General features: G+C 43.5%; 1 pseudogene; it reads right to left on the reverse strand.

Moving 5' to 3' along the window:
• Positions 1 to 14,838: 14,838 nt before the first annotated feature.
• LOC113897057 lies at positions 14,839 to 15,357 on the reverse strand (annotated as a pseudogene).
• Positions 15,358 to 21,818: the final 6,461 nt, after the last annotated feature.

Below are 21,818 nucleotides of genomic sequence, written 5' to 3' on the forward strand. Positions count from 1 at the left end.
TCCTTAACCTTCATCAAGAATTCCTCTTCCTTTTCTGCCATTAGGGTGGTATCATCTGCACATCTGAGGTTGTTGATACTTCTTGATTCCAGCTTGTGATTCATCCAGGCTGACATTTCACATGATGTAATGTGAAATGTATTAACTGCATACATATAAATGTATTAACTGCATATAAGTTAAATAAGTAGGGTGACAATATACAGCCTTGAGATACTCCTTTCCCAATTTTGAACCAGTCTGTTGTTCCATGCCTGGTTCTAACTTTTGCTTCTTAACCTGCATACAGATTTCTCAGGATATAGGGTTCAAGTTCCATGTTTGCTGTTTATTAGCCATATGACCTTGGATTAGTTATCTGACCTTTCTTAGTCTCAATTTGTTCAACCATAAAGTGGGAACAGTATTTTTTTTTAAGATTATTCTTATTTAAGTTCTGCCAGATTGCAAAGAGAAACCCATAGGGGACCTCAGATGAGGTGGAGAAGTGTGTTGTTAGAAAGGACAGGGTGTCTCCAAGGCTGAGCTGGCAGCTACTTCATGGAGGCTAGGGAAGGCCCCATTTTCATTAAGGAGGTGGCTGTAGCTTCAGTGACTTGTCAGCCAAAGGCCCCCACTGCTCCTTCTGGTACTTCTTGTTATCTCCCTATCATGCTTGCAGTCCTTACCTGAAGGATCTGTCACCTGTCTTCTCTGTGTCTCCTTCTTCACATGGCCTTGTGCCCTCTCTGTGTGTCCAGTCATGTCAGGTTAAAGGCTCACCCTGCTCTGATAGGGCCCCGTCTTAACTAATACATCTGCAACAGCTTCATTTTCAAGTGAGGTCACATTCTGAGATACGAGGAGTCAGGACTTCACTGTATCTTTTCAGGGGACACATTCACTCATAATAGAATTTCACAGACTGCCCGGAATCTACCCAGCAAGTTTGTGGTGAGATGATAACATATAGTTTTCTACCATTATGTCACATAAAATAAAAGTGTTTCCCCAAATTCAGTGATTCTCAAACTCTGTGTCAGCAACAGCCCCTGGGGACAGGTTAGAAAAGTATATTCTCAATGCCCCCTCCAGACATGCTGAATCAGAAACTTGGGTTCCCACCCCAGAAATGTGTGTTCTAACAGGTCCTGCAGGTGATTCTAACACAAGCCAAAGTTTGAGAAAAGTTTTTTTTTTTAACATTCATTTCTCTGGCATGGGCAGAAGTATAGGCTGATAGAGAGAAGGTTGAGCCCACTCACAGCTTCCCAGGAAAGCTTTCTGAACAGCCCCAGGCCCAGTCCTGCCAGTCCTTAGAGGCCTGTTGCTATCCCTCCCTGGCCATGGGCTAGCTCATCCCACCATGGTCTCACATGTTGACACCCTCACATGTTGGGCCACATCTGATCTGTTACAATTATACCTTTGTGGGAATGTTCTCCACCTCATAGTCTGGGGGTAGTAGCTCTAAGGTTAGGGGCACCCCCACCCTCCCACCTGGCATAAGCATGCTCCTCTCTCTCACTGCCCTCTGCAGAGAGTTGGCTGGTCTGAATGATCTGAAGGTAATGAGTGGTCTCTTTTGAGACACAGAGAGATGAGATGACCCACCAGGTCACACAAAGGTGTGTGACAGAACCAGACCCAACACTAGCACTGCCAGTACCAACTCAAAAGTTGTTTCCATTAACGTGGCAAATTCCATCCCTGACATTGGGTTTGCTGGTCCTTGACATCACTCAGGCAAATGCTTAAACCATCATACAGGTTCTGAACTAAGCAATCCTGTCACCTTTGGCAGAAGATGACCAAACAGAGGGAGACTGTGTTTTGGCACCAGAGTCCCTGGCAGGAAGGACCCAAGCTGTCTCTATCACTGTAGACATGTTCAGCTCTGAAGGGAGGCAGGTGAGTCTCTGAAAGATCAACCCAACAGGCCTTTCCCATTGTTTCCCATACCCCGCACCTCTGCCACATAGGTGCCACCGTGCCCTCCTGCTCCATTTCGGTTCTCCTGAGCAGAGACTTTGAGGTTCAAATCTCCAGCCTTGGGATTTCTCTGTTTTGGCTGCTGCTGCTGCTAAGTCATTTCATGTCCGACTCTGTGCGACCCCATAGACGGCAGCCCACCAGACTCCTCTGTCCCTGGGATTCTCAAGGCAAGAACACTGGAGTGGGTTACCATTTCCTTCTCCATTGCATGAAAGTGAAAAGTGAAAGTGAAGTCGCTCAGTCATGTCCAACCATCAGCAACCCCATGGACTGCAGCCTTCCAGGCTCCTCCATCCATGGGATTTTCCAGGCAGGAGTACTGGAGTGGGGTGCCATTGCCTTGTCTGCTGTTTTGGCTAATGAGGCACAAAAAAAGACGGGACAGCCATGAATCATAAACTTCTCCTCCCTCCCCTTCTCTAGGCTGCATCAAGCTAGAGGTGCAGGCAAGACCAAATGGTGGCAAGTTCAGGCAGAGAGCTGGGTCTGCAGTTGCTGCTGGTCCATTGCTCTGAGGCTGAGTCATCCTGCCGTGTCTGAAACCTTCACCATCCCCAGCTCTCACCGGGACTCTGGTGGTCCCTGGTTCATAGCCTCAGTAATGTTGCTGCTTCCTGTGGTCAGAGGTCTCCTTCACATGGCTTCTGATGCTCTTTTCTCTCCTCTGGTCTTGAGTGAGACTGCCACCTGGAAAGCCAAAGGTCCAGCTTCTGGCTGGACAGGATGTCATCTTGTGGGCAGGTTTGGGCCTTCCTCTTTCCTCTCTCCCTACCCAGGAGAGGGCAGGCTCCCAGCCCAGGCAGAAGCAAAAATCCTCATCCATCCCTGGGCCAAGTCTCTATACACCAGCTTCCCTGCTTCCTGGGAGCTCCCTCCTTCCCTTTCCCTCAGAGTTCTGAGTCATCCTTCCTTCCAGGCAAGATATACTGTTAAAAGCACACATTATGTGTGTGTGTGAATGTGCATGAGCATGTTTTATTTCAGGAATGTGAAATAATTTTACCTTTATTCCTTTTCTAACATTCTTCTTTTCCTAGACCTGAATTTGTTTTTTTTTTTTTTTAATAAATTAAAAAAATTATTTGTTTACTTTTGGTCGCTGCCTGCAGGCTTTGTCTAGTTGTAGGGAGTGGGGGCTACTCTTTGTTGTGATGCACAGGCTCCAGGCGTGCAGGCTTCAATGGTTGCAGCACACGGACTCAGTTACTCTGAGGTATGTGGAATCTTCCTGGATCGGAATCAAATCCACATCCCTTCATTGGCAGGCGGATTCTTATCTACCACCAGAGAAATCCTAGACGAATTTCTTCCCTGGACGATTCCTTCTCTCTAAAGAACTTCTGTTAACCTTTCTTTAAGGCAGCTCTCCTAGCAACAGATTCAATCTTTGTTTGCCTTAGACAAAGTTTTTACTTCTCCTTCACCTTTGAAGAATAATTTCACAGGATACAGAACTCTAAGTTGGTGTTTTTTCCTCTTAACACTCTGAATATTTCACACCACTCTTGCTTGCATGATTTCTGAGGATATAATTCTTGACTGCTCTATAGGTAAGGTGTTTTTTTCCCTCTGACTTTTTTGGGAGATTTTTTCCTTCATCTTTTCTTTTCTGTAGTTTGAATATGATATGCTTAGGTGTAGTTTTTTTTGACATTTATCTTGCTTGGTATTCTCTGTACTTCCTGTATCTGTGGTTTGGTGTCTTGACATTAATTTGAGGAAATTCTCTGTCATTAGTTCTTCAAATATTTATTTCCTCCTCTTTCTTCTCCTTCCGGTGATACTTTTAAAAATAAAAGATCTTTTTCCTTTAAACTTTTGCACTGATGAGGTTCCTACATGTCCAACCTGGAAAAGATTGTGGGGCTTATAAGTACGGTTTCAGCCTCATCTGCCCATACACATAGTGTAACCACTGGACCTTCGCCTGTATGAACACATTTTGGACAGCAGATGGAATATGGTTAAGCTGCTCTTCTAATCCAACTCCTGATCTCACAGGAAACCAGCCCCCTCCCCACATTTCATCGCCCTCCCTGGCTTTACGTCTTTACACTTCTTCCTCTTAGATTTGTGTCCAGTCTGCTGGCCTGTTTCTTCCCCATGTCAGTTCAGAAGCAAACTCAAGCTCTCTTTCTGTGGTTTGCACCAAAAAATCCACTGAAACCACCCTAGCTAATGGTGGAGATGCATAACTGAGATGTTTAGCACTGTACTGAGGCCTGAAGCATGTTAAAAAATAAGATGGACTGATGTGGATAGAAGAATGCACAGATGAGTAGATGTGATAAGATGTTAGTTGGAAAATCTAGGTATATGGCTGGTTGCTTTCAATTTTTTTTTTTTTTTTTTTAGCTTTTCTATATATTTGAAATTTTCCACAATAAAATTTGGAGGGACAGATTCATTACACCCATGATTCTGTGATTTTTTTGTAACTTGAATGAAGAAGGAAGGGGTTGAAAGAAATGACCTGTGTGTGCGTGCTGAGTTGCTTTGGTGGTATCCAAATTTTTACAACCCTAGGACCATAGCCCACCAGACTCCTCAGTCCATGGGATTCTCCAGGCAAGAATACTGGAGTGGGTTGCCATTCGCTTCTCCAGGGAATCTTCTGGACCCAAGGATCGAACTCAAGTCTCCTACCTCTCCTGCCTTGCAGGTGGATTCTTTACTGATGAGCCACCAACAGGCATTCAGCCCTCTGCAACTTGCTCATTTTGTCCCCTCACTCTCTTCAAAACTAACAGAATTCTGCCCTTCTTCCAGGCAGAGAAGTCCCATCCACCCCTTAAAGCCCTCTGGAACCCCACTCTCAAGCTATGTAGAGTCACTGAAGAAGCAATGCTTTGCCTGAAAGGCATCTACAAACATCTCTGTTTCCTGTGAAGAATTCTCAAGCCCACAAGAGGCCACCTCAGCCCAAAGTTAGAGGCCTCAGGGCCTCTCAGATCAGATCATTTGCTCAGTTGTTTCTGACTCTTTGCAACCCCATGAATCACAGCACGCCAGGCCTCCCTGTCCATCACCAACTCCCGGAGTTCACTCAGACTCACGTCCATCGAGTCAGTGATGCCATCCAGCCATCTCATCCTCTGTCGTGCCCTTCTCCTCCTGTCCACAATCCCTCCCAGCATCAGAGTATTTTCCAATGAGTCAACTCTTTGCATGAGGTGACGAAAGTACTGGAGTTTCAGCTTTAGCATCATTCCTTCCAAAGAAATCCCAGGGCTGATCTCCTTCAGAATGGACTGGTTGGCTCTCCTTGCAGTCCAAGGGACTCTCAAGAGTCTTCTCCAACACCACAGTTCAAAAGCATCAATTCTTCAGCACTCAGCCTTCTTCACAGTCCAACTCTCATATCCATACATGACCACAGGAAAAACCATAGCCTTGACTAGATGAACCTTTGTTGGCAAAGTAATGTCTCTGCTTTTGAATATGCTATCTAGGTTGGTCATAACTTTCCTTCCAAGGAGTAAGCGTCTTTTGATTTCATGGCTGCGGTCACCATCTGTAGTGATTTTGGAGCCCAGAAAAATAAAGTCTGCCACTGTTTCCACTGTTTCCCCATCTATTTCCCATGAAGTGATGAGACTGGATGCCATGGTCTTCGTTTTCTGAATGTTGAGCTTTAAGCCAACTTTTTCACTTTCCACTTTCACTTTCATCAAGAGGCTTTTGAGTTCCTCTTCACTTTCTGCCATAAGGGTGGTGTCATCTGCATATCTGAGGTTATTGATATTTCTCCCGGCAATCTTGATTCCAGCTTGTGTTTCTTCCAGTCCAGCGTTTCTCGTGATGTACTCTGCATATAAGTTAAATAAGCAGGGTGACATATAGCCTTGATGAACTCCTTTTCCTATTTGGAACCAGTCTGTTGTTTCATGTCCAGTTCTAAGTGTTGCTTCCTGACCTGCATACAAATTTCTCAAGAGGCAGATCAGGCGGTCTTGTATTCCCATCTCTTGAAGAATTTTCCACAGTTTATTGTGATCCACACAGTCAGAGGCTTTGGCATAGTCAATAAAGCAGAAATAGATGCTTTTCTGGAACTCTCTTGCTTTTTCCATGATCCAGCAGATGTTGCCAATTTGATCTCTGGTTCCTCTGCCTTTTCTAAAACCAGCTTGAACATCAGGAAGTTCATGGTTCACATATTGCTGAAGCCTGGCTTGGAGAATTTTGAGCGTTACTTTACTAGCGTGTGAGATGAGTGCAATTGTGCAGTAGTTTGAGCATTCTTTGGCATTGCCTTTCTTTGGGGTTGGATTGAAAACTGACCTTTTCCAGTCCTGTGGCCACTGCTGAGTTTTCCAAATTTGCTGGCATATTGAGTGCAGCACTTTCACAGCATCATCTTTCAGGATTTAGAATAGCCCAACTGGAATTCCATCACCTCCGCTAGCTTTGTTCGTAGTGATGCTTTCTAAGGCCCACTTGACTTCACATTCCAAGATGTCTGGCTCTAGGTCAGTGATCACACCATCATGATTATCTGGGTCGTGAAGATCTTTTTTGTACAGTTCTTCTGTGTATTCTTTCCATCTCTTCTTAATATTTTCTGCTTCTGTTAGGTCCATACTATTTCTGTCCTTTATCGAGCCCATCTTTGCATGAAATGTTCCTTTGATATCTCTGATTTTCTTGAAGAGATCCCTAGTCTTTCCCATTCTGTTGTTTTCTATATCTTTGCATTGATCGCTGAAGAAGGCTTTCTTATCTCTTCTTGCTATTCTTTGGAACTCTGCATTCAGATGTTTATATCTTTCCTTTTCTCCTTTGCTTTTGGCTTCTCTTCTTTTCACAGCTATTTGTAAGGCCTCCCCAGACAGCCATTTTGCTTTTTTGCATTTCTTTTCCATGGGGATGGTCTTGATCCCTGTCTCCTGTACAATGTGATGAACCTCATTCCACAGTTCATCAGGCACTCTGTCTATCAGATCTAGTCCCTTAAATCTGTTTCTCACTTCCACTGTATAATCATAAGGGATTTGATTTAGGTCATACCTGAATGGTCTAGTGGTTTTCCCTACTTTCCTCAATTTCAGTCTGAATTTGGCAATAAGGAGTTCATGGTCTGAGCCACAGTCAGCTCCTGGTCTTGTTTTTGCTGACAGGGCCTCTGACTTCTCCTAAATCTTACTCTTCTTCTCTGGATCATATCAGCCTGGAATTTACAGTTTTGTCACTTTCATGTAACTGTCAGGCTTTGGAGGAAGTCTAAGACACCATAGAGCTGTAACTCCAACAATCTCTTTATTTCAGTGGAATCTATATTACCTTCCTGTGGCTGTTGTAACAAATTACCACAGACTCAGTGGCTTAAAACAACAGAAACTTATTCTCTCACAGGTCTGGAGGCCTAAAGTTCAGGGTCCATTTCACCGAGTCAAAGTCAAGGTGTTGGCCAGGTCACGCTCCCCCTTGGAAGCCCCAGAGGAGAATGTTTGCCTTATTGCTTCCAGCCTCAGGTGACTGCTGGCTTTCCGTGACTTGTGGCTTCATCACTCTCATGTCAGCTTCTTTGGTCACACTGCCTTCTGTCTTCCATCTGTAGTCAAATCTCCCTTTGCTCTCCTCTTGTAAGGATATTTGTGATTGTATTAATGTTTAGGGCTTTCCTCATTAATCCAGGATAATCTGCTCATCTCAAATTCCTTAATCTAATAATATCTACAAATACCCTTTTTTCCATAGAAGGTAGCATTCACAGGTTCCAGGGATTAGAAACAGGATTTCTTTGGCAGAGGTGGGGCGGTCACAAGACTATATACTTTTTTTTTTTTTTCATTCTATTTAATTGACTGCTACGGGTCTTAGTTGCAGCATGTAGGATCTAATTCCCTGACCAGGCCCCCTGCTTTGGGAGGGAGGAATCTTAGCCTCTGGACCACCAGGAAAGTCCCGTGACTATATACATTTAAACCCACTATCTTCTGACCTATAAGGCCAGTATTATTATCCCAACTTTAAAGATGAGAAAACTGAGATTCAGGAGGTCGTTATCAAAGATCACAGTTAGCAAAGAAGTAGAGCATTGCATTGAACTCAGTTTTGTGACCTTGAATTTAGCAGCCTTACCTGCTACAGGATGAATCTGAGCCAAAAGCCACTAACAAAGAATAATCATTAACAAATACCATAGTCGGAGCTGTGTTTATTTATTTATTTATTTTATCTTAATTTTATTTTAAACTTTACATAATTGTATTAGTTTTGCCAAATATCAAAATGAATCCATCACAGGTATACATGTGCTCTCCATCCTGAACCCTCCTCCCTCCTCCCTCCCCATACCATCCCTCTGGGTCGTCGCAGTGCACTAGCCCCAAGCATCCAGTATAGTGCATTGAACCTGGACTGGCATCTCGTTTCATACATGATATTTTACATGTTTCAGTGCCATTCTTCCAAATCTTCCCACCCTCTCCCTTTCCCACAGAGTCCATAAGACTGTTCCATACATCAGCGTCTCTTTTGCTGTCTCGTACACAGGGTTATTGTTATCATCTTTCTAAATTCCATATATATGCGTTAGTATACTGTATTGGTGTTTTTCCTTCTGGCTTACTTCACTCTGTATAATAGGCTCCAGTTTCATCCACCTCATTAGAACTGATTCAAATGAATTCTTTTTAATGGCTGAGTAATACTCCATTGTGTATATGTCTGTGGAGCTGTGTTTACACTTGTAACCACTGGTTAACCACTGGTCTGTAGTGAGATCTCCTTCAAGCTTAACTTCTCCTCACTAAGAGGTGGAGTCCTGAAACTGCAAAATACTTGCACACAGGTCTTTCCTGGCTGTATTGTGCTTGACTTACTGATCATTCTCTATGTGTATTAAAATATTTGGACATAAGAAAGACAAAACTTAAATTCTTACTTAAATGCATGTTTACCTTTCACTCAAACCCTGGTTTGGGGATGAGGAGGTGGAGTCCTAACCACTAGACTGCCAGGAATTTCCCCACATCTTATTTTTGATCAATTATTCTGCATGTATAACCACAGACAAGCCACTTTTAGCCCCTCCCTCCATCTGTAAGTATGGGTAGATTAGGTGGAGAAGCTTGGAATAGATGGTCTCCGAAGGTCCTTCCAACTCTATCATGCTTTGATCCAATTGTGAAACTACAAACAGGGCCAGGTATGTCAGATAATATCAATGTTTGTGTATTGGTGTGTGCTCTTCATGTCCTATGACCCGTTGCCCAACACATCATGTTTGTTTAGAGAAGCCCTGGCAGGCAAGCGTTCATCCATGTTTGTCCAGTCTTGAAAAAATGGACCCCAATGCTTGAAAAAAACAGAAAGGCTACACCCAAACTCTAATGCCTGTGATCAAGACAAAACCTTCAGCATGAGAAAAAAGCACAGCAAAACAAAAGTTTCCCAAGAAATACTTCTGATTTTTAAAAAAAAAATTTAAATTTTATTATTTAGTTTTGGCTGTGTTGGGTCTTCATTACTGCATGGGCTTTGCTCTAGTTGTGGTGAGTGGGGCTGCTCTCTAGTTGGTGGCTTCTCTTGTTGCGGTGCACGGGCTTCATTAATTGTGGCTCCTTGGTACCAGAGACCAGGCTCAGTAGTTGTGTGCACAGGCTTATTTGCTCTGTGGCATATGGGTTCTTCCTGGATCAGGGATCAAACCCACATTGGTTGCACTGGCAGACAGATTCTTTACTACTGAGACACCAGGGAAGCCCTCTGAATTCTATATCATTTGAAAATAGTCCCCAAGCAATTTCTTATCTAAAAAAAAAAAAAAAAAAAACTATAGCAAAATTATGTAAAAACTTTGCCTAGAAGGAACCAGTACAATGTTTTATCCAGTGGCATTATATGATGGTGATTATTATACTTGATTGATTGGGTCTCTGGAAAACTCTATCCTATGCAGAACATTGGGTGCTCATTGTAGTTGATTGAGGTGGTGCTGTGTCCAGGATTGGCAAGAACCCCCTGTGGTTGGACTCTTGGGCTGCTTCCAGGCAGGGTGTGAACTGGTGTGATTTCCAGGACAGTAATTTCATAATATGTCTCAAAATCCCTAAAAATGTGCTTCCCTTTTTGTTGTTCATAAAGAAATGGACAGATATTTGGCCAGGACTGCTCGCCCCCACATCCTCAGTCTTCTGCTGCTACAGGTGCAGAAGGAAGGTGTGCTCTGGGAACACTCCACACAAGCCTTGGCCTTTGTACTGGTTTTTGGTCCCAGATCACTGCACGGACTCTCCAGGCCTACTAAGCTGGGCTGGAGCTTATGGGAGCCACAGTGCTCATTTTGTACGTTTGCGCTAACACTTATCCCTATACTGACCACCTCCACCTTTGTCCCCAAGGCCCATCTCCTAATTTTGGTCCTAAAGGATTCACCACCTAAGAGCAGGAAGAAACAAGGAAAGACAAGCCCAAAAGAAAGGATATTCCTTCCTAAATTCTTGAGAAAAACTAAAGATAGCCCACTCCTAGACTTTTCCAGGGCCTGTGACAGTGACAGGTCCCAGTAATAGGCAGTCCCACGTCCATTATGTTATCTCAACTTGAAAAAAGACCCCAAAGGCCTCTCCCTTCACTTTCTTCATGGAGTAGCATCCTTATTTCTGAGAAGCCCATATGTGGGAGTTTTCATGTTCTTACAGAGCCTGTCCTCCTGGCTTGGCTGGTTGGTCAGGTAGTAAGGTACCTGATGGAGAAGTGCTGATATACTTGACTCCCTGGGCCCTGTTTCCTCTAAGGCTCAGCAGTGTCTCTGCCCTTCCCATGGTTGGGTTACATGCCCTTCTTTTGATTACCTGAGATATACTCCAGTGTTCTTCTAATTGACTCCCTTTTTGCTTAAAGTAATCTTAAATGCATTTCTAATACAGCAGCCTGGGGCCTAAAGAACAGAGGCCCCTAAAGTAGAGCCTATACGGAGCAGCCCTACATGGGCACCAGAGGGTTACACCTGTCATCACCCAGAGCCTTACCTCTTAGCACCATGTCCTGATAGGATTTTTCTGGATCTGTGTCAGCCATCCCCCTCCTGCTCTTCCTTTCCAAGGGGCCTTGCAGGGGAAGCTTTGCATTCTCCCTGATAGTAGGAGAGTGTAGAACCTTAGCAAGTCCATGTTCTAGGATTTTAACCTCAGGATATAATTGAAAATACACACACATATTTAACTATGAAAGCTTAGGGTTGCATTGTTCATAACTGGGGTAAAAAAAAAAAATTGGAAATAGTCTAAATGTCTAATAATGGTTAAAAGAATTATGGTCCATCCTTGTACTAGAATACTTTGCAGGTATTAAAAATGTTATCTTGAAGAACATACTTAATGACATGGAAAAGTGCTAATAATATGTGAAAATCAAGATATAAAATTTAATATACTTTATAATCTCAATCATATCAAATACTACTATGGATTCATAGTCAAAGGCCAAGAAGAACCACACAAATGCCATTAACTACTTTTTTCTAGTAATGTATACATTCTTTGCTGTCTTTTCATGTGTAGGCTTAAATATTTTTATTTTGTTCATGATATATCTTAGGTGTATCTATGTTGATAATGCATTTCTTTCTTTAAAAAATTATTTATTTTTGGCTGTGCTGGGTCTTCGTTGCCACTCTCAGGCTTTCTCTGGTTGCAATGGTGGCTTCTTGTTGTGGGGCATATGGGCTCTGGGCACACGGGCTTCGGTAGCTGTGCCATATGGACCCCATGCTCCACGGCATGTGGGCGCTTCCTGGAGCAGGGATTAAACCCACGTCCCCTGCATTGGTGGGCAGACTCTTAGCCACTAGACCACCAGGGAAGTCCTGGTAACGCATTTCTGTAGTGTGAGTCAGGGTGTTATGTTTAAACGCTTTTTATAACATTTAGCATAGCTTTGAGTTAATAAAAAAATAACTTTCAGAATGGTTAGGATGATGACAGCTTCAAAGCTGTACTACAAATATAATTTTCTTTAAAAAAATATAAAGAACCAAAAAAGGAAACACACAAAAATAACTTTATATCTTCATTATGTTTTCTCTCTTTTCTGAATTGTCTATGGTGAACATGTTTTACTTTTTAAATATAGTGTTAGGTTGGTGAAAAAGTAATTGTGGTTTCAAGCTGTGAATTTTAAATCATTATAACTAAGCTCAAACACATCTTTAATCAAAATAGGGCCCACTACAATCAACACATTTTTGCCAACAAGAAATAATCTCGTTTATTCCTATAGCATAAAAATCCATGCTTCAGAATTTAGTGAACTTCTGGAAAGAATTTTCTGCCTCCTGCTAATTGTGGAAACATTTTCCTGCAAAAAGTTGTCAAGATGCTTGAAGAACTGGCAGTCAGTTGGTGAGAAGTCAAGAGACTATGGCAGATGAGGCAAAACTTTGTAGCCCAGTTCGTTCAACTTTTCAAGTGTTGGTTGTGTACTGAGTGGTTAGGTGTCATGGTGAAGAATTGGGCCTATTCTATTGGCCAATGCCAGCTGCAGGCGTTGCAGTTTTCAGGGTATCTCGTCAATTTGCTAAGCATACTTCTCAGATGTGATGGCTTCGCTGGGATTCAGAAAACTGTAGTGGATCAGACGGGCTGCAGACCACCAAACAGTGACCATGACCTTTTTCTGATGCAAGTTTGGCTTTGGGAAGTGCTTTGGAACTTCTTCTTTGTCCAACCACTGAGCCAGTCATCACTAGTTATCCTATATAATCCACTTTTTGTCACACGTCATAGTCTGATTGAGATATGGTTTGTTGTTGTTGCATTGAATAAGAGAAGATGACACTTCAAAATGACAATTTTTAAAAATTTGAAATCAGCTCATGAGGCACTCACTTACTGAGCTTCCTCACCTTTCTAACTTGCTTCAAATGCCAAACAGCCGTAGAATGATTGATGTTGAGTTCTTTGGCAACTTCTCAAGTGGTTTTAAGAGGATCAGCTTCAATGATCCTCTCAGTTGGTTGTTGTTACTTTCTGATGGCCAGCCACTGTTCATCTTCAAGGCTCTTGTCTCCTTTGCAAAAGTTCTTGAACCACCACTGCACTGTATGTTCATTAGCAGTTCCTGGGCCAAATGCGTTGTTGATCTTGCAAGTTGTCTATGCTGTTTTATGACCCATTTTGAACTCAAATAAGAAAATCACTCTAATTTGCTTTTTGTCTAACATCATTTCTGTAGTCTAAAATAAATATAATAAAATACATAGCAAGTAATAAGGCAAAGCAAAAGACATAAAGTGAAAAACACACATTAAAATGATGTATAAAATAACCATATTTAAGAATGTATTCCAATATCAAACAGCAAAGTTCAACAATGTAAAACCACAATTACTTTTGCACTAACCTAATATTATACTTTAGTATATTATATTTCATTAAATTAGAATATCTTTTCCTATAGAAAAATTTTATTTTTCTCTCTGGTGTTTGCTGTAAGCCTTTAGCAGACAGATATGTAGCCACCAGGAACTAGCCATAGAATTCTCCCCAAAGCACCTGTTCTCAGGTCACTTGTGTCCCTGAAATGCTGCACCTGGCTGGCTCAGGGGGCTGCCACTCCACCCCCAAAGCAGGATTATTTCTTTAGTAGCTGGTGGTTTTTAATACCAAACTAGTAACCAGTCTTTCCCATGATCTTTCTGCAATCCCAAAACTATCGCAGGTAATTTGGTAATTCAACAGATCCTGTTAGCTGCCTTTTTCCAGCTCTTGTTCAGTCAAGGTAGGGAGCCTACAGACTCTTGGGTTCCACAGTTGCTAAGTCACTTCAGTCGTGTCCGACTCTGTGTGACCCCGTAGACGGCAGCCCACCAGGCTCCCCGGTCCCTGGGATTCTCCAAGCAAGAACACTGGAGTGGGTTGCCATTTCCTTCTCCAATGCATGAAAGTGAGAAGTGAAAGTGAAGTCGCTCAGTCGTGTCTGACTCTTAGCGACCCCATGGACTGCAGCCTACCAGGCTCCTCCATCCATGGGATTTTCCAGGCAAGAGTACTGGAGTGGGTGCCATTGCCTTCTCCATGGGTTCCACAGAGGGGACAGCAATTAAGGAGCCCAAGTCCGAGATTCAGGACAGACTTTTGCTTGTAGTTACAAACGTGCGGTTATAACAAGAAACACAAAGGTTAAGGATCAAAGTTTCCTGGCCTCCCTGTGCTGACTCTGTGGGCTTAGACAAGCCTCTATTCGAAGCTCTTGGCCACCTGTCCACAGGCACAGACGATGATGCAGGGGAAACACAATCTCAGACACCTTTCCTGACCTAGACTGTCTGTTCTATTCATTCCATACAGTGTGACTAATAAGAGTGAACCCTTGTCATGTACCAGACACAGTTCTAAATGTTTTATATATGTTAACTCAGTTCATCTTTAAGGCAACCCTGCATGGTGGATTCTGTCATCATCATTACAGCACCATCATCATCTATTTTTTGTAGATGGGAAGGCTGAGGCACAGGAAGGCCAAATGCACGAACCTGGGGCTTCTAGGGACAGGGATTCCAACCCCACTGAACTGGTCAGAGAATCTGGGCCATTAACTCTCTTCTCTTTTGCCTCTCTTTGACCTGAGTTCTGTCATCCTCTCTTCTGCCTTCCTTCTAAACCTGGCCAGAGGTGGTCAGTCAAACACCGTGACTCACCAGCAAAACAGCAAAGAGAATGAATCACCCCTTCCCGCCCTTTAGCTGCCTCAGGGACCCCTGCCCCACCATTCTCCTTCTTCTTCAATTATGCAAAGAGGGCAGCCGCCAGGACAAGTCAATGGGCCCCCTCTTCTGAAGTGAAAAAGCACTATAATTCTTTACTGGTTTGGGGAAAAAGAAGAAATACAACATCCATCACTTAATGAACACACTCTGCACATACACACATGTTTAAGTTAACTCATTGGTTTTCAACACCCCCTACCTTTTTTTTTTATCATGCTAAGTGGTTTTATTAGAGAAAGCCGAGATTATAGCAGACTCAAGAGTTGGCACTGGGGCCCTTCTTGCCAAAGGTGGGTGCAACATTGGCAAAGCCCTGATTGTACTATGTAACGCCTCTTGGCCCGGCCAGCGTTCTTTTTCTCTTTTGGCCACCTTGGAAGTCTGACCTCTTACTTTACCAGCACAGGCCAGGGAACCATGGACTTTACCTCCAAGCATGTGGCCAGCTACTTCTAGAGTACTCAGAGCTTCTAGACAGGAATCCCTGTCCCTGTCCCTCATTGGCCTAGGGGAGCCTCATCCTCTAGGGATGTGCCTGTCAGGAGCAGGACTTTATCTTCTGGAGCAACACTCTCCAACAAGGCTAAATGAGCCTTGATCTGGGCGAGCGACTCTTGGCCAGTCACCTGGAGAGTGTGTAGCTCCTGGGTGTGGACAAAGAGCTGCATGTTGCTGACTAGATCACAGACACTGCTGCCACTGTCTTGAAGATGGAGTCGAGAAAACATAACCTGTGTTACTAAACTGGGGTAAAATTACTTTACAATCCATATACATATATCCCCTACCTCTTTAGCCACCCTACTCCCCACCATCCCACCCCTCTAGGTCATCACAGACCACCAAGCTGAGCTCCCTGTGTTATATAGCTGCTTCCTGCTAGCTAACTGTTTTACACATGGTGAGTGAAGTGAAGTGAAGGTCACTTAGTCCTATACGACTCTTTGCGACCCCATGGACTATACAGTCCATGGAATTCTGCAGGCCAGAATACTAGAGTGGGTAGCCTTTCCCTTCTCCAGGGGATCTTCCCAACCCAGGGATCAAACCCAGGTCTCCCGCATTGCAGGTGGATTCTTTACCAGCTGAGCCACCAGGGAAGCCCAAGAAGGCTGGAGTGGGTAGCCTATCCCTTCTCCAGCGTATCTTCCTGACCCAGGAATCGAACCGGGGTCTCCTGCATTCCAGGCAGATTCTTTACCAACTGAGCTATCAGGGAAGCCCCCAAAATGATGTAGATTTATGTTAATACACAAAAAAAGTGCCTATACTATATTGTTAAGTGAAATAAGTATGTTATAGAATAATCCCATTTTTGTTAAAAAGCAGCATATATATATGTATTTATATATCTAGAAAGATATAACATGCTAAATTTTGATGATGAATAAGTGTGGCTTCTGTGATAAGAATTTTATATTTTAAATTAGTTTTTGAAGCCTCCAAGAATCTCTGCTTGGCTTCCAAAGGCATGCATGCCCTTGACCTTCCCTTGGTCCTTACAGAACCTGTTAAACAGTAAGATTTATCAGAATGCAGTTACACCCAGCCAGGGAGGGAAACCATGCCAGCCTTCCCTCTCCCAACTCAGCCCAACCTCATTTTTATCACCACTGATAGAGCAGGCTTTGCCCATGGTTCTTAAAACTACATTAGGCTTGGTGCAAGGAGTGGAAATGAGAAATTGGCTTTTCAATGGCTTGGTCCTAAAACAGGTAGCGATGATGGAAAGATATTCCTTGGAATTTTCCAGGTCCCAGGTTGTGGCCCAGTGTACTTTTAAGTCATTGGATGACAGCTTTTATAGAAACTCCTGCTATGAAATACTGCCTTTAAACTCTCCCCTCAGCTGCCCAGTCTCAGAAATGGTACATTTCTAACATTGTGTATTTAATGGGACATTTAAACTGACACTAGTCTAAGAAAACAGCATGGTCTTGGTCCTCTCCCCACAGAGAATGGATGTTTCATTCCCATAATTATGGGATACTACTGGTATTTCCATTGCCCCAGGAACTGGGTTTTCAAACTCATAGCAGAAACTGTCTCAAAAGAGTTTTTCTCCGAAGGTGTGCCACCAGAAACAGACATTTCCATCTCCTCCTCTTGTTTCAGTCTTTCCCTCTGATACTTTTCCTCCCTTAATTCTACCACCTTTAAGAGAGACACTCAGATTCTGGCTTTTCTGTTACATTTCACTGGATTGCCATACACTGTCTTGGTTGGAGTCCCTTGGACAAATCCCTTCCCAGGGCCCAAGACCCACCCCATGACCCCAACAAGTATGTACCCCTTTATAATGAGAATTTGCTTTGATGGTCAGCTGGTGCCCTGAAAGACCGAAAGCTGTAGGCCTTCAGGGTCAAGCTGGGTAATAACCGTTGGTATAAAACAGGAGTTTTGGTTTAGCCATCAGTGAATGCTGTGTGTGTGTGTGTGTGTGTGCACGCGCGTGTGTATATATCTACTTCCCAGGTGGCCCTAGTGGTAAAGAACCCACCTGCCAATGAAGGAGACATAAGAGATGTGGGTTCAGTCCCTGGGTCAGGACGATCCTCTGGAGGAGGGCATGGCAACCCACTCCAGAATTCTTGCCTGGAGAATCCCATGGACAGAGGAGCCTGGTGGGCTACAGTCCATAAGGCTGCAAAGAGTTGGACATGACTGAAATAAACTAGCACAGCATATTTATGTATATAAATGGTTCATCATAGGATATTGAATATACTTCTCTGTGCTATACAGTAGGACCTTGTTTATCCATTCTATATACAAAAGCTTACATCTGCTAACCCTGGCTTCCCACTCTATCCTTCCACCCCCTCCCTCTTGACAGTCTCTTCTCTGTGTTTGTGACTGTGTCTGTTTTGCATTATATTTTAGCTTCCACATATAAGTGATACCCTGTGACATTTGTCTTTCTGACTTCACTTAGTATGACAATCTCTAGTTGCATCCATATTGATGCGTATCTCATTATTTCATTCTTTTTTTAAAAAAATTTATTTTATTTAACTTTACAATATTGTATTGGTTTTGCCATATATCAAAATGAATCTGCCACAGGTATACCTGTGTTCCCCATCCTGAACCCTCCTCCCTCCTCCCTCCCCATACCATCCCTCTGGGTCGTCCCAGTGCACCAGCCCCAAGCATCCAGTATCGTGCATTGAACCTGAACTGGCGACTCGTTTCATATATGATATTATACATATTTCAATGCCATTCTCCCAAATCATCCCACCCTCTCCCTCTCCCACAGAGTCCAAAAGACTGTTCTATACATCAGTGTCTCTTTTGCTGTCTCATATACAGGGTTATTGTTACTATCTTTCTAAATTCCATATATATGCATTAGTATAGTGTATTGGTGTTTTTCTTTCTGGCTTACTTCACTCTGTATAATAGGCTCCGGTTTCATCCACCTGATTAGAACTGATTCAAATGTATTCTTTTTAATGACTGAGTAATACTCCATTGTGTATATGTACCAGTCCACTGTGGGAAAAGGAAATGGCAACCCACTCCAGTGTTCTTGCCTGGAGAATCCCAGGGAGAGAGGAGCCTGGTGGACTGCCATCTGCGGGGTCGCACAGAGTCGGACACGACTGAAGTGACCTAGCAGCAGCAGCGGCAGCAGTCCCTTGTATACACACCACATCTTCTTTATCCATTCCTCTGTTGATGGACATTTAGGTTGCTTCCATGTCTTGGCTATGTGACTAGTGCTGCTGTTAACATAGGGGGTGACTGTCTCTTTTTGAGTTATAGTTTTGTCTGGATATATGCCTAAGAATAGGATTGCTGGATAATGTGATAATTCTATTAACTAATTTTGTTAGTTTTCTGAGGAACCTCCATACTGTTTTCAACAGTGGCTGCGCCACCTTTAGAGCCCCACCAACAGTGTAGGAGGGTTCCCTTTTCTCTACATCCTCTCCAGCATTTGTTATTTGTAGTCTTTTTAATGATGGCCATTCTGACTGGTGTGAGCGATACCTCACTGTAGTTTTGATTTGCATTTCTCTGATTAGTGATGTGGAGCATCTTTTCATGTGCCTCTTGGCTATCTGTTTTTGTTTTTTTTTTAAGGACTTTTTTTTAAAGATGGTTGACTTGTGTTTAGATAGGCAGTCCCTGAACCTCTGGCCACTTTTAATAACAGGAAAAACTACACTCAATTGGCCTCATGAAAAGAGAGGGGCCAGGAGCCATCTCCCCAAGTGGCCTAGGGAAAGGGAATGACTGGTGTCCCACCCCGACACTGCTGTTGCCCCTACTGAGATGCTTGAACTCTCATCTTTTCTTCAGTGTCAACTCTTGTGAGCCCTGTCTGCACTGGGGAGAGAACGTCCCCTTGGCTCTCTCCACTTGCTCAGTACCTCCCTCCACCTTTTATTGCCAGATCTCCAGAGGTCCTACCTTGTGGGTCTGAGTTTCCAGTTAAGTGTCCACTCCTTACAGGCAAATGCACCTGCTTTTAGTGCCATCTCTGAAACAAGACAAATGGGTCCTTTTTTATTGCCATCTCTGGAACTAGACAAATGGTCCTTAATCAAGAATGACACACAAGGCTCCTGCGTCCTCCTTCCTAAGTGCTTCAAAAAGAAGTAAAACCAAGTTATCAAAACTCAGTCATGTACCCTGAGTATAATGTGTTTCCTTAAATCTTCCCTTTTCACTCAAATCCAACACAGCCTCAGGCCAATAATAAAGTCTTGGGCTAATACATTGAGTAAGTAACTGTGTTTTTTTTTTCTCCCTCCCTGGTAGTTCATATTTTTACACACACACACACACACACACACACACTCCACACCTACGCCCCAGGCCATTGTGTCTTCATTGTCTTAGAAAATGCACACATGTCCAGATAGCACAACTTCTTACCAATCCCTTCACTTTCCCATAAATTAGAAAAGATCCCCTGACCTAAAGTGGGGTCAAAATGATGGAAGGGAAGTGATGAAGTTGGTGGGTTTCGGATGGCTCGGGGCTGTGCTTCCCTGGCAAAACCTCTGAGTGAGAAACCACTGCAGAGGTGTCTCTGGCAGGCAAGGACCTTTGATGACTTCCCAAGGGCATGAGAAAGCAGAATGACTCCTTTGCCTTCAACTGGCTGACTGGGAGCAGAAATATCACCCAACTGAAGGTGCCAGAAAGTCAGGAACTCAAATATCTCAGCAAGGGTTGGCAAAGACAAGCCGCGGGGCCCTGACACAGCTCCTGTTAAATGAGCTTTCTTTCCAGTATTCCTGGGAACTGGGCACTTGACACAGAAATTGAGTTGAGATGCAGAAAAATAAGCAATGTCATGTCTTGCTTCCTGGGTCTGGGCTGCTACAGCGTGCACCACACTATGGAGTGTTCTTCCAGGAAAGCAGGTTGTCCCTGTGTCACAGGCAGGGAGCTGAAGAAAGCATGAGGATGGAGAACAAGATGTGGGTTGTCCAAGTTTCTCAAGAGCATGATTTTGGGGTGTCCTCTTCCTGTTGTTCTGGCCAAGCAGGACACGTGCTTTGGAGTCAGCGTCTCAGGGAGCATATTTCTCTCTTGCCCTCAACCTAACACCTTGGCTAGACTTAGAGCCCCACTTTCTCTCCCTCCCTCAGGCAGAGACTGTTTTTCTGTACATAATAATAGTGGGGGTCTGAACACTGGAAGACACCTTGCCTCTGGGGCCTTGCTTGTGGCTGTTTGCTCCTTGGTATTTGTAACCATATTTGCATGCATCCACAACCACATGGGCACACAGATGGCAGTCACCAGTGACATCGTCTTAAATGTCCGAAGCGTCCGTACAAGAGCATTTTGAAAGAAAAGCTGTAGGAGTTGTCCCGGCAACCTTTCATGGCCACTAGAGGGGGGACACGCGACATATCACCAGTTAAAATCAGCAAATGGTCCTCAGCTTCACTCACTCACTCATTTCCTGTTAGTACCCAGGACTGGTCAGACACTGGGGACATGGAAATGAGTAGAATGCTCTTGTGCTCACTGGCAGTAAACTTCATGCCTAAAATACTGATAATCGTATTTATCACATATAAAACTGCTGTCTTAATAAACTTAATGTAAGCTTGTTTTGTGCTAAGAAAGTTATATCAGATTTCCTTTAATCCTGGTACTGACATCTGTGTACAAAGGAGTTTTGTTTTTCCAAGGTATGTCTAAGGCCAACTGTGACAAATAATATATTTGTTTTTTTCCCCCTGGTTCCTGGCACATAGCTCTTTAAAAATGCTTGGAATCTCCACAGCAATAAAAGTCTTCTGTATACTAATGAGATGACTGGCCCCTAAATAACTTCAGGATGGGGATTGGTCTCCCAATGATTATTAGAACTTTCACCCCACCCCCAACCACCAGCAAGGGGAGAGGGGTTGGAGATTGAGTTAACCACCAGTGGGCAACAATTTTTTTTTTAATTGGGATGTAATTGCCTTACAATGTTGTTGGTTTCTACTGTACAATGAAGTGAATCAGCTATAAATATACCTATATCCACTCCCACTTAAACCTCCCTCCTCCCTCCATCCCACCCCTGTGGGTCATCATGGAGCACCGAGCTAAGCTCCTTACACTAAACAGCAGGTTCCCACTAGCTATCTGTTTTACACATGGCAGTACACATGTATCAATCCCAATTTTCCAAATCATCCCACCTTTCCTTTCCCCCACTTGGTGTTCATATGTTTGTTAAAGAAGCTATGTATGTCAAGGAATTTAGCACTTTTCTACCTATGGGAAGATGCAAGAGTCTGGGCTTACTGACATCATTCCTTTGATATGCAATCAGCTATCTGAGACCAGTATCTTGTGTTATATCCTGAGTTTCCTCAGGGCTCCCTACAGAGTGTGGCTGCAGTCTGATGGCTACTACATGGCAGGTATTCTTTGCTTCCTGAGTTCCCTCAAGGCTCACCAGCTCACCATCCATGGTGGCTGCAATCGCTGATGACTGTCACATCCTTTGTTTACTGTTATAACAGGAAATATTCCATTTCTCACTTCACTCTGTATGACAGATTCTAGGTCCATCCACGTCTCTACAGATGACCCAATATTGTTCCTTTTTTACGGCTGAGTGATATTCCACTGTATATATGTACCACATCTTCTTTATCCA

The sequence above is a fragment of the Bos indicus x Bos taurus genome, chromosome 8, assembly GCF_003369695.1.
Source record: "Bos indicus x Bos taurus breed Angus x Brahman F1 hybrid chromosome 8, Bos_hybrid_MaternalHap_v2.0, whole genome shotgun sequence".
Taxonomy (NCBI): Eukaryota; Metazoa; Chordata; class Mammalia; order Artiodactyla; family Bovidae; genus Bos; species Bos indicus x Bos taurus.